At 40.5% G+C, this 13116-nt stretch overlaps 1 pseudogene; it reads left to right on the forward strand.

The window, feature by feature from the left end:
- The first annotated feature begins 2518 nt into the window (after positions 1 to 2518).
- LOC131496023 (small ribosomal subunit protein eS4-like) lies at positions 2519 to 11002 on the forward strand (annotated as a pseudogene).
- The last annotated feature ends 2114 nt before the right edge of the window (positions 11003 to 13116 follow it).

A 13116-nucleotide genomic window follows, 5' to 3' on the forward strand; every position in this document is an offset into this window, starting at 1 on the left:
TCCCCTCCCCTTGAGTGTGGGCTTAATTTTTAATGAACAGAATATGGCACAAATGATGGGGATGGGATGCAACTTCCGAGATTAGGTCACAAAAAGACTGTGGTTTCCATCTTGAGTATCCAGTCTTGTGCTCTCTTACTCCTCATTCTGAGTGTCTGCCATGTTGTGAGCTTCCCTAGAGAAGCACGTGGCAAAGACTAAAGGATGCTTCTGGCCTCCAGCCAGTGAGGAACTGAATCTTTCCCAAAACCATGTGAGGGGGCTTAGAGGCAAATCCTCTGCCAGTTGAACCTTCAGATGAAGCTTCAGTCCCAGCCAACAAGCTTGATTGGTCTCATGAGAAGCCTTATACCAAAGGTACCCGGCTAAGATCCCTGGATTCTTGACCCAAGTAAACTGTGAGATAATAAATATTGGTTGTTTTAAGCTTCTAAATTGTGAAGTAATTTGCTATGCAGCAGTAAGTAACTAAGCAGGGTTATCACAGTACTAATTAGATGCTATAATTTTTTGTTAAAGGAAATATAAGAACCTTTTCATAAAAGTCATGTTAGAATTGGATTAGAGTAACATTTTTGTTCCAATACCTAAAGACTGAGAGAGAGAGATATCAGGGAGTGGGGGAAGAACAGAGAGTGAGAGAGACAGTGGATCTGAAGCAGGCTCTGTGCTGACAGCAGAGTCCAATGTGGGGCTTGAACTAACAAACCACAAGATCATGACCTGAGCCCAAGTAAGATGCTTAATTGACTGAGCCACCCAGGTGCCCCAGTTAACACTCTTCCAATTTATCTGTTAATGTCCTCATTATTTTTAGGAGTCAATATTTATTTAAGTTTACTAACACATTTTTACCAGTATCTCTGTTTGCCATCGTATCTTGTACTCCACCTCTCTCTTCAGCTCATTTTCTTTTCTGCTGTGGTATATTCTTAATCATTTCTTTCAGCAAATGTCTATCAGTTTTATCCTTTCTATATCTGAAAATGCCTTGTTTTATCCTCTTTTTATTTATTTATTTTAAAAAATGTTTTGTTTTTTTTTTTTTTTGAGAGAGAGAGAGCATGCACATGAGAGAGGGAGGGGCAGGGACAGAGGGAGAGAGAATTCCAAGCAGATTCCACTCCCAGCATGGAGCCTGATACGGGCTTGATCCCACAACCATCAGATCATGACCTGAGCTGAAATCAAGAGTCAGACACTTAACCAATGAGCCACCCTGGTGTGCCTATCCTTTTTTAAACATTAATAGTTCAGATGGATATGAAAATAATTCAAATATATAGAAATACTGAAAGACTTGTACAATGAACACTATATACCAACTACTCAGATTCTTTTTTTAAATTTTTTAAATGTTTATTTATTTTTGAGACAATGCGAGAGACAGAGTGCCAGTGGTGGAGGGGCAGAGAGAGGGAGACACAGAATCCGAAGCAGGCTTCAGGCTCTGAGCTGTCAGCACAGAGCCCGACTCGGGGCTCGAACTCACAAACCACGAGATCATGACCTGAGCCAAAGTCAGATGCTCAACCAACTGAGCCACCCAGATGTCCCTAGATTCTTTATTTGTTAACATTGTGCTATATTTGTTTTATCTTACATCTACTTATTTATTTTTCCATCTTATTTTTTTTTAATTTTTAAAAAATGTTTATTTATTTTCTAGAGACAGAGAGAGCAAGCAGTGGAGGGGCAGAGAGAGGGAGACACAGAATCCAAAGCAGTCTTCAGGCTCTGAGCTGTCAGGACAGAGTCCGATGTGGGGCTTGAACCCATGAATTGTGAGATCATGACTTGAGCTAAAGTTGGATGCTCAACTGACTGAGCCACTCAGGTGCCCTAGTATCCATCTTATTTTTTGATGCACTTCAAAATAAGTCCTAGACATCCATATACCTCATTTTTAAACACTTAGACTGAATATGATTAACTAGGGTTCAGTATGTGTTTAGAGTTCCTTTTTTGAAATAAAATATACACTATGCATAAAACTCAACTGTATCATTTTATGAGTTATGACAAATACATGTACTTGTATAACCTATACTCTCTTCAAGATACAGAATAGTGACATCACTCCAGAAAGTTCTATCATGCCCCTTCCCAGGCAATCCCCACTATCCCCCTTGAGAGACAAACACTGTTCTGATTTCTTTTTCACCATAATTTCATCTGCTTGTTCCAGAGTTTTGTATGAGTGAAATCATATACCATGTTCTCTTCTGTGTAAAACTTTTTCACTTAGCATAATGTTTTTGAGATTTATCCATTTATCTGTAGTTCATTTTGTTTTATTACTGAATATTATTCTATTGCATGAGTATGCATACATAGTATATATTCTGGTGGTGAGGGATACATGCTGTTTTTAGGTTTTAATTATTATGAATGAACCTGATATAAATAAATCTTTTTGTTGACATATGTGGAATTCCTGGGTTGGAGGGTAGGTGAATGTTTAGTTTGGTAAGAAACTCTCAGGCTAGGTGGTTCTCTTTTCATGCCTACAGCAGCCATGGCTTGTGATCCCAAGAAGCATCTGAAGCATGTAGTATATTCAAAGCATTGGATGCTGGATAAACTGACCCATGTGTGTGCCCCTCATCCTCATAAGCTGAGAGAATGTCTTCTTTTCATCATTTTCCTAAGGAACAGACTTAACTATGCCCTAACAGGAGATCAAGTAAAGATCTGTATGCAGTGTTTTATTAAGATTGATGGCAAGGTCCAAACTGATATAACCTACCCTGCTGGTTTTATGGATGTCATTCACATTGACAAGATTGGGGAGAATTTCTTTCTTTTTTCTTTTTTTATTATGATTTAAAAAATTTTTTAAATTTACATCCAAGTTAGTTAGCAAATAGTGCAATAATAATTTCAGGAGTAGATTCCAGTGATCCATCCCCCATGTATAACACCCAGTGCTTATCCCAACAAGTGTCTTCCTTAATGCCCCTTACCAGTTTAGCCCAACCCCCCTCCTGCAACCCCTCCACCAACCCTCAGTTTGTTCTCTGTATTTAACAGTCTTTTATGTTTTGTCCCCCTCCTTGTTTTTATATTATTTTTTGCTTCCATTTCCTTATGTCATCTGTTTTGTATCTTAGATTCCTCATACGAGTAAAGTCATATGATATTTGTCTTTCTCTTACTAACTTCACTTAGCATAATACCCTCTAGTTCCATCCACATAGGTGCAAATGGCAAGATTTCATTCTTTTTGATTGCCGAGTAATACCTCGTTGTATATATACCACATCGTTTTTATCCATTCAACTGTCGATGGACATTTGGGCTTTTTCCATACTCTGGCTATTGTTGATAGCGCTGCTATAAACATTGGGGTGTATGTGCCCCTTTGAAACAGCACACCTGTATCCCTTGGATAAATACCTAGTAGTGCAATTGGTGGGTTGTAGCTGTATTTTTATTTTTTTGAGGAACCTCCATATGTTTTCCAGAGTGGGTGCACCAGCTTGCATTCCCACCAGCAGTGCAAAAGAGATCCTCTTTCTCCACATCCTCACCAACATCTGTTGTTTCCTGAGTTGCTAATTTTAGCCATTCTGACTGGTGTGAGGTGGTATCTTATTGTTATTTTAATTTGTATTTCCCTGATGATGAGTGATGTTGAGAATTTTTTCATGTGTTTGTTGGCCATCTGGATGTCTTCTCTGTAGAAGTGTCTATTCATGTCTTTTGCCCATTTCTTCACTGGATTATTTGTTTTTTGGGTGTTGAGTTTGATATGTTCTTTATAGATTTTGGACACTAACCCTTTATCTGATATGTGATTTGCAAATATCTTCTCCCATTCCGTTGGTTGCCTTTTATTTTTTTTTTATTTTTAATTTATTTATTTATTTTTTTTAATTTATTTTTATTTATTTTATTTTTTTTATTTTTTAATATATGAAATTTACTGTCAAATTGGTTTCCATACAACACCCAGTGCTCATCCCAAAAGGTGCCCTCCTCAATACCCATCACCCACCCTGCCCTCCCTCCCACCCCCCATCAACCCTCAGTTTGTTCTCAGTTTTTAACAGTCTCTTATGCTTTGGCTCTCTCCCACTCTAACCTCTTTTTTTTTTTTTTTTTCGCTTCCCCTCCCCCATGGGTTTCTGTTACGTTTCTCAGGATCCACCTAAGAGTGAAACCATATGGTATCTGTCTTTCTCTGTATGGCTTATTTCACTTAGCATCACACTCTCCAGTTCCATCCACGCTGCTACAAAACGCCATATTTCATTTTTTCTCATTGCCACGTAGTATTCCATTGTGTATATAAACCACAATTTCTTTATCCATTCATCAGTTGATGGACATTTAGGCTCTTTCCATAATTTGGCTATTGTTGAGAGTGCTGCTATAAACATTGGGGTACAAGTGCCCCTAGGCATCAGTACTCCTGTATCCCTTGGATAAATTCCTAGCAGTGCTATTGCTGGGTCATAGGGTAGGTCTATTTTTAATTTTCTGAGGAACCTCCACACTGCTTTCCAGAGCGGCTGCACCAATTTGCATTCCCACCAACAGTGCAAGAGGGTTCCCGTCTCTCCACATCCTCTCCAGCATCTATAGTCTCCTGATTTCTTCATTTTGGCCACTCTGACTGGCGTGAGGTGGTATCTGAGTGTGGTTTTGATTTGTATTTCCCTGATGAGGAGCGACGTTGAACATCTTTTCATGTGCCTGTTGGCCATCCGGATGTCTTCTTTAGAGAAGTGTCTATTCATGTTTTCTGCCCATTTCTTCACTGGGTTATTTGTTTTTCGGGTGTGGAGTTTGATGAGCTCTTTATAGATTTTGGATACTAGCCCTTTGTCCGATGTGTCATTTGCAAATACCTTTTCCCATTCCGTTGGTTGCCTTTTAGTTTTGTTGGTTGTTTCCTTTGCTGTGCAGAAGCTTTTTATCTTCATAAGGTCCCAGTAATTCACTTTTGCTTTTAATTCCCTTGCCTTTGGGGATGTGCCGAGTAAGAGATTGCTACGGCTGAGGTCAGAGAGGTCTTTTCCTGCTTTCTCCTCTAAGGTTTTGATGGTTTCCTGTCTCACATTCAGGTCCTTTATCCATTTTGAGTTTATGTTTGTGAATGGTGTGAGAAAGTGGTCTAGTTTCAACCTTCTGCATGTTGCTGTCCAGTTCTCCCAGCACCATTTGTTAAAGAGACTGTCTTTTTTCCATTGGATGTTCTTTCCTGCTTTGTCAAAAATGAGTTGGCCATACGTTTGTGGGTCTAGTTCTGGGGTTTCTATTCGATTCCATTGGTCTATGTGTATGTTTTTATGCCAATACCATGCTGTCTTGATGATGACAGCTTTGTAGTAGAGGCTAAAGTCTGGGATTGTGATGCCTCCTGCTTTGGTCTTCTTCTTCAAAATTACTTTGGCTATTCGGGGCCTTTTGTGGTTCCATATGAATTTTAGGATTGCTTGTTCTAGTTTCGAGAAGAATGCTGGTGCAATTTTGATTGGGATTGCATTGAATGTGTAGATTGCTTTGGGTAGTATTGACATTTTGACAATATTTATTCTTCCAATCCATGAGCAGGGAATGTCTTTCCATTTCTTTATATCTTCTTCAATTACCTTCATAAGCTTTCTATAGTTTTCAGCATACAGATCTTTTACATCTTTGGTTAGATTTATTCCTAGGTATTTTATGCTTCTTGGTGCAATTGTGAATGGGATCAGTTTCTTTATTTGTCTTTCTGTTGCTTCATTGTTAGTGTATAAGAATGCAACTGATTTCTGTACATTGATTTTGTATCCTGCAACTTTGCTGAATTCATGTATCAGTTCTAGCAGACTTTTGGTGGAGTCTATCGGATTTTCCATGTATAATATCATGTCATCTGCAAAAAGCGAAAGCTTGACTTCATCTTTGCCAATTTTGATGCCTTTGATTTCCTTTTGTTGTCTGATTGCTGATGCTAGAACTTCCAGCACTATATTAAACAACAGCGGTGAGAGTGGGCATCCCTGTCGTGTTCCTGATCTCAGGGAAAAAGCTCTCAGTTTTTCCCCATTGAGGATGATGTTAGCTGTGGGCTTTTCATAAATGGCTTTTATGATCTTTAAGTATGTTCCTTCTATCCCGACTTTCTCCAGGGTTTTTATTAAGAAAGGGTGCTGGATTTTGTCAAAGGCCTTTTCTGCATCGATTGACAGGATCATATGGTTCTTCTCTTTTTTTTTGTTAATGTGATGTATCACGTTGATCGATTTGCGAATGTTGAACCAGCCCTGCATCCCAGGAATGAATCCCACTTGATCATGGTGAATAATTCTTTTTATATGCTGTTGAATTCGATTTGCTAGTATCTTATTGAGAATTTTTGCATCCATATTCATCAGAGATATTGGCCTGTAGTTCTCTTTTTTTACTGGGTCTCTGTCTGGTTTAGGAATCAAAGTAATACTGGCTTCATAGAATGAGTCTGGAAGTTTTCCTTCCCTTTCTATTTCTTGGAATAGCTTGAGAAGGATAGGTATTATCTCTGCTTTAAACGTCTGGTAGAACTCCCCTGGGAAGCCATCTGGTCCTGGACTCTTATTTGTTGGGAGATTTTTGATAACCGATTCAATTTCTTCGCCGGTTATGGGTCTGTTCAAGCTTTCTATTTCCTCCTGATTGAGTTTTGGAAGAGTGTGGGTGTTTAGGAATTTGTCCATTTCTTCCAGGTTGTCCAATTTGTTGGCATATAATTTTTCATAGTATTCCCTGATAATTGTTTGTATCTCTGAGGGATTGGTTGTAATCATTCCATTTTCATTCATGATTTTATCTATTTGGGTCATCTCCCTTTTCTTTTTGAGAAGCCTGGCTAGAGGTTTGTCAATTTTGTTTATTTTTTCAAAAAACCAACTCTTGGTTTCGTTGATCTGCTCTACAGTTTTTTTAGATTCTATATTGTTTATTTCTGCTCTGATCTTTATTATTTCTCTTCTTCTGCTGGGTTTAGGCTGCCTTTGTTGTTCTGCTTCTATTTCCTTTAGGTGTGCTGTTAGATTTTGTATTTGGGATTTTTCTTGTTTCTTGAGATAGGCCTGGATTGCAATGTATTTTCCTCTCAGGACTGCCTTCGCTGCGTCCCAAAGCGTTTGGATTGTTGTATTTTCATTTTCGTTTGTTTCCATATATTTTTAAATTTCTTCTCTAATTGCCTGGTTGACCCACTCATTCGTTAGTAGGGTGTTCTTTAACCTCCATGCTTTTGGAGGTTTTCCAGACTTTTTCCTGTGGTTGATTTCAAGCTTCATAGCATTGTGGTCTGAAAGTATGCATGGTATAATTTCAATTCTTGTAAACTTATGAAGGGCTGTTTTGTGACCCAGTATATGATCTATCTTGGAGAATGTTCCATGTGCACTCGAGAAGAAAGTATATTCTGTTGCTTTGGGATGCAGAGTTCTAAATATATCTGTCAAGTCCATCTGATCCAATGTATCATTCAGGGCCCTTGTTTCTTTATTGACTGTGTGTCTAGATGATCTATCCATTTCTGTAAGTGGGGTGTTAAAGTCCCCTGCAATGACCACATTCTTATCAATAAGGTTGCTTATGTTTATGAGTAACTGTTTTATATATCTGGGGGCTCCGGTATTTGGCGCATAGACATTTATAATTGTTAGCTCTTCCTGATTGATAGACCCTGTAATTATTATATAATGCCCTTCTTCATCTCTTGTTACAGCCTTTAATTGAAAGTCTAGTTTGTCTGATAGAAGTATGGCTACTCCAGCTTTCTTTTGGCTTCCAGTAGCATGATAAATAGTTCTCCATCCCCTCACTCTTAATCTAAAGGTGTCCTCAGATCTAAAATGAGTCTCTTGTAGACAGCAAATAGATGGGTCTTGTTTTTTTATCCATTCTGATACCCTATGTCTTTTGGTTGGCGCATTTAATCCATTTACATTCAGTGTTATTATAGAAAGATACAGGTTTAAAGTCATTGTGATGTCTGTATGTTTTATGCTTGTAGTGATGTCTCTGGTACTTTGTCTCACAGGATCCCCCTTAGGATCTCTTGTAGGGCTGGTTTCGTGGTGACAAATTCCTTCAGTTTTTGTTTGTTTGGGAAGACCTTTATCTCTCCTTCTATTCTAAATGACAGACTTGCTGGATAAAGGATTCTCGGCTGCATATTTTTTCTGTTTAGCACACTGAAGATATCGTGCCAAGCCTTTCTGGCCTGCCAAGCTTCAAAGGAGAGATCAGTCACGAGTCTTATAGGTCTCCCTTTATATGTGAGGGCACGTTTATCCCTTGCTGCTTTCAGAATTTTCTCTTTATCCTTGTATTTTGCCAGTTTCACTATGATATGTCGTGCAGAAGATCGATTCAAGTTACGTCTGAAGGGAGTTCTCTGTGCCTCTTGGATTTCAATGCCTTTTTCCTTCCCCAGTTCAGGGAAGTTCTCAGCTATAATTTCTTCAAGTACCCCTTCAGCACCTTTCCCTCTCTCTTCCTCCTCTGGGATACCAATTATGCGTATATTATTTCTTTTTAGTGTATCACTTAGTTCTCTAATTTTCCCCTCATACTCCTGGATTTTTTTATCTCTCTTTCTTTCAGCTTCCTCTTTCTCCATAACTTTATCTTCTAGTTCACCTATTCTCTCCTCTGCCTCTTCAATCCGAGCCGTGGTGGTTTCCATTTTGTTTTGCATTTCGTTTAAAGCGTTTTTCAGCTCCTCGTGACTGTTCCTTAGTCCCTTGATCTCTGTAGCAAGAGATTCTCTGCTGTCCTGTATACTGTTTTCAAGCCCAGCGATTAATTTTATGACTATTATTCTAAATTCACTTTCTGTTATATTATTTAAATCCTTTTTGATCAGTTCATTAGCTGTTGTTATTTCCTGGAGATTCTTCGGAGGGGAATTCTTCCGTTTGGTCATTTTGGATAGTCCCTGGAGCGGTGAGGACCTGCAGGGCACTTCCCCCGTGCTGTGGTGTATAATTGGAGTTGGTGGGCGGGGCCACAGTCCGGCCTGATGTCTGCCCCCAGCCCACCGCTGTGGCCACAGTCAGACTGGTGTGTGCCTTCTCTTCCCCTCTCCTAGGGGTGGGATTCACTGTGGGGTGGTGTGGCCTGTCTGGTCTACTTGCACACTGCCAGGCTTGTGGTGCTGGGAGCTGGCGTATTAGCTGGGGTGGGTAGGCAAGGTGCACGGGGGCGGGAGGGGCAGGCTTAGCTCGCTTCTCCTTAGGTGATCCACTTCAGGAGGGGCCCTGTGGCAGCGGGAGGGAGTCAGATCCACTGCCGGAGGTTTGGCTCCGCAGAAGCACAGAGTTGGGTGTTTGCGCGGAGCGAGCAAGTTCCCTGGCAGGAACTGGTTCTCTTTGGGATTTTGGCTGGGGGATGGGCGGGGGAGATGGCGCTGGCGAGCGCCTTTGTTCCCCGCCAAGCTGAGCTCTGCCATCCGGGGGCTCAGCAGCTCTCCCTCCCTTTGTCCTCCAGCCTTCCCGCTTTCTGAGCAGAGCTGTTAACTTATGACCTCCCAGACGCTAAGTCGCGCTTGCTGTCAGAACACAGTCCGTCCGGCCCCTCCGCTTTTGCCAGCCAGACTCGGGGGCTCCGCTTGGCCGGCGAGCCGCCCCTCCGCCCCGGCTCCCTCCCGCCAGTCCGTGGAGCGCGCACCGCCTCGCCGCCCTTCCTACCCTCTTCCGTGGGCCTCTCGTCTGCGCTTGGCTCCGGAGACTCCGTTCTGCTAATCCTCTGGCGGTTTTCTGGGTTCTTTAGGCAGGTGTAGGTGGAATCTAAGTGATCAGCAGGACGCGCGGTGAGCCCAGCGTCCTCCTACGCCGCCATCTTCCCCCGTTGGTTGCCTTTTAGTTTTGCTGATTGTTTCCTTTGCTGTGCAAAAGCTTTTTATTTTGATGAGGTCCCAATAGTTCATTTTTGCTTTTGTTTCCCTTGCCTTCAGAAATGTGTTGAGTAAGAAGTTGCTGTGGCTGAAGTCAAAGAGATTTTTGCCTGCTTTCTTCTTTGGGATTTTGATGGCTTCCTGTCTTAAGTTTAGTCTTTCATCCATTTTGAGTTTCTTTTTGTGTATGGTGTAAGAAAGTGGTCCAGGTTCATTTTTCTGCATGTTGCTGTCCTGTTTTCCTAGCACCATTTGCTAAAGAGACTATCTTTATTCCATTGGATATTCTTTCCTGCTTTCTCAAAGATTAGTTGGCCATACGTTTGTGAGTCCATTTCTGTGTTCTCTATTCTGTTCCATTGATCTGGGTATCTGTTTTTGTGACAGTAGCATACTGTGTTGATGATTACAGCTTTGTAATACCTCCAGCTTTGTGATGCCTCCAGCTTTGTTTTCTTTTTCAGGATTGCTTTGGCTATTTGGGGTCTTTTCTGGTTCCATACAAATTTTAGGATTGTTTGTTCTAGCTCTGTGAAGAATTCTGATGTTATTTTGATAGGGATTGCAGACTGGGGAGAATTTCTATCTGATCTATGACACCAAGAGTCGCTTTGTTGTTCATCAGATTACACCCAAGAAGGCCAAGTACAAGTTGTACAAAGTGAGAAAGATCTTTGTGGGGACAAAAGGAATCCTTCATCTGGAGACCCATGATGCTCGTACCATCCACTATCCTGATCCCCTCATCAAGGTGAATGACAGCATTCAGATTGATTTAGAAACTGTAAATAGTACTGATTTCATCAAGTTTGACACTGGTAATCTTTGTATGGTGACTGGAGGTGCTAACCTAGGAAGAATTGGTGTGATCACCAACAGAGAGAGATACCCTGGTTCTTTTGATGTAGTTCACGTGAAAGATGCCAATGGCAGCAGCTTTGCCACCTGGCTGTCCAATATTTTGTTATTGGCAAAAGCAACAAACCATGAATTTCTCTTCTCTGTGGAAAGGGTATCTGCCTCACCATTGCTGAAGAGAGAGACAAAAGACTGGTGGCCAAACAGGGCAATGGGTAAAATGGTCTTTAGGTGATGTGATTGGAAGTCTTTATGTTTAATGAAAGATAATACAGCATGATTTAAAAAAGAAACTGTAAGGCTATTTTCCAGAGTGGTTTTTATTATTTTACATTCCCACAGCGATGTAGGAGAGTTCTGATGGCTCCACATTCTTGTCAACATATTGTGTTGTCAGTCTTTTTAATTTTAGCCATTTTGTTGTGTATATATGGGAATTCATCATGTATTCCATTGTTTCTGACTCTCCTGTTCGTGTTGAGATCTCTAATGGCAGCATCATGTTTTCATTTCTTTGCAGCTAATCTATTTTTTCCTATGATAGTTTTTAAGACGTTATCTTTTCCTTTTATGTTCTGAAGTTTTACTGCAATATGTCTAGGTCTGTATTTGTTTTCCTTTATGCTGCCTTTTCAGTTTGAGAATTTAATTCTGGAAAATTCAGTTTGGTGTAATTTGTAATTATGTCTGTATGCTCACTATTGTGGGGAGGTTTTATCAGTTGGACCTTAAGGTATACTGGTTGGTGTAGGTTTTTCCTATGGGAGCAGTTTCCTATTGGTTTCTTATGGGACTATGTGAGATTTCTATGTAAATTTCTTGGCACAGAGTTGCTACACTGTGAGGGCACTTGGGAGAATTCCATCCCACATATGTGAATGCTTTGTCTTGGGGTTCTGATTTCTGAACATCAGCTGTTTCCACCTATGTTCTGGACAAGCTGAGAACTAGGGCTGGTAGGTCCTAATTTTCTAAGCTCCTGGCTCCATCAAAAATCCAGTTCCAGTTTCCCCACTGTCCACAGAGACTGTGTCCTCAGCTTATATCTTCACACAAATACTAAAACTGCAGCCCCACAGGTGCATTTCTCTTTGGGTTACAAGTCCTGCCCAACCCCCCCACCCCCACCCGCCCCCGCCATTAGATTCCTACTAACTGCTATGGATTCCTTCCTATTCTTGACATCTGAAATTTCCCCCTTTTTACTTTTGAGATTGAAAATATATTAAAGATATATTTAAAAACATTTTTTTCCCTGGAATATCTATGTTTTGTGTAGAAAGGCAGTACTCACTACTCCTTAGCTCAATCTGTCATCTTGATTGTAAGTTTCTACTTAGTCTTTAAACCCATTGCAATTTGGTTTCTTCCCCACTATTCCATTGAAAATGTATCTACTAAGGTCTCAAATGACCCACTAATCATTAGATCCAGCAGACATTTTCCAGTGTTTACAGCAAATAGCATATGATGGTATTCTTCACTTCTCCCACTTAAAGACTTTCTCCCTCTGGGCTTCTATAAAGCTGCTTCTCACAGTAGTCCCTGCTTCCAAATTTTCCCTTTTCTGCCTCCTTTAAAGGCTATAAATTGTTGATTTTCAGTATCTGGCTCTACCCACATGTGTCTCTTGGGCTCTTTACCTGTGGGTATTCACCTGCCTACTCAATATTTTTTGCATTGTCCCACAAACACCTCAACTTTTCCAAGACTAAATAAAAATTCCCCTAAATCTATTTTAAGAAATAAAGAAGAGTAGAGTGTTATTTTTGTTGATCATGGCCTTCAAAGGAGAAAGTTTACATGAATGTGGAAGAGTAGTGGTTTGGATATTGTAGTAAGGAATTAGACAAATTCTCGCCACAGCTTCTAGTTTCTAGGTACACAGACCAGGGAAGATGAATACTTTTCTCCAAAGAAGGGGGATCTGTGGGATTTCAAGACCTTAGAGGAAAGCCAGCTCTCAGTTCAGAGGCGATGGGAAAGTCTTCAGTGATTAGATCAAGTTGAACTATGGTTCATTGGCAAAGAAAGCAAGATTTAGTGTGTACAACAGAGAGGAAAGTAGCTGAAAGAGGAGAAAATATAAAGAAAGAAAGCACTCCCCAGGTGTTTTCTGAGCTTCTTGAGGGCAGGTGCCAATCATAACCACCTTTCCATCCTTAGAATCTATCCCAGCGTCTGGTATATGCTAATCTCTGAGCAAATGTTTGTTATAATAAAATGAGACTGTTGTAAATGGCTTTTAATTATTTTCCGTGAGGGGGCGTGCAGTAAAAGATCCTGCTCTCTGATGATAAGAGGAAATGAGAAAGAAGGATATTAGCTTTGGGCATTTAGAAGGACATAACCCAATTCTACAAACATTTATAAATGCC

Source organism: Neofelis nebulosa, chromosome 15 (genome assembly GCF_028018385.1).
Source record: "Neofelis nebulosa isolate mNeoNeb1 chromosome 15, mNeoNeb1.pri, whole genome shotgun sequence".
Classification (NCBI taxonomy): domain Eukaryota; kingdom Metazoa; phylum Chordata; class Mammalia; order Carnivora; family Felidae; genus Neofelis; species Neofelis nebulosa.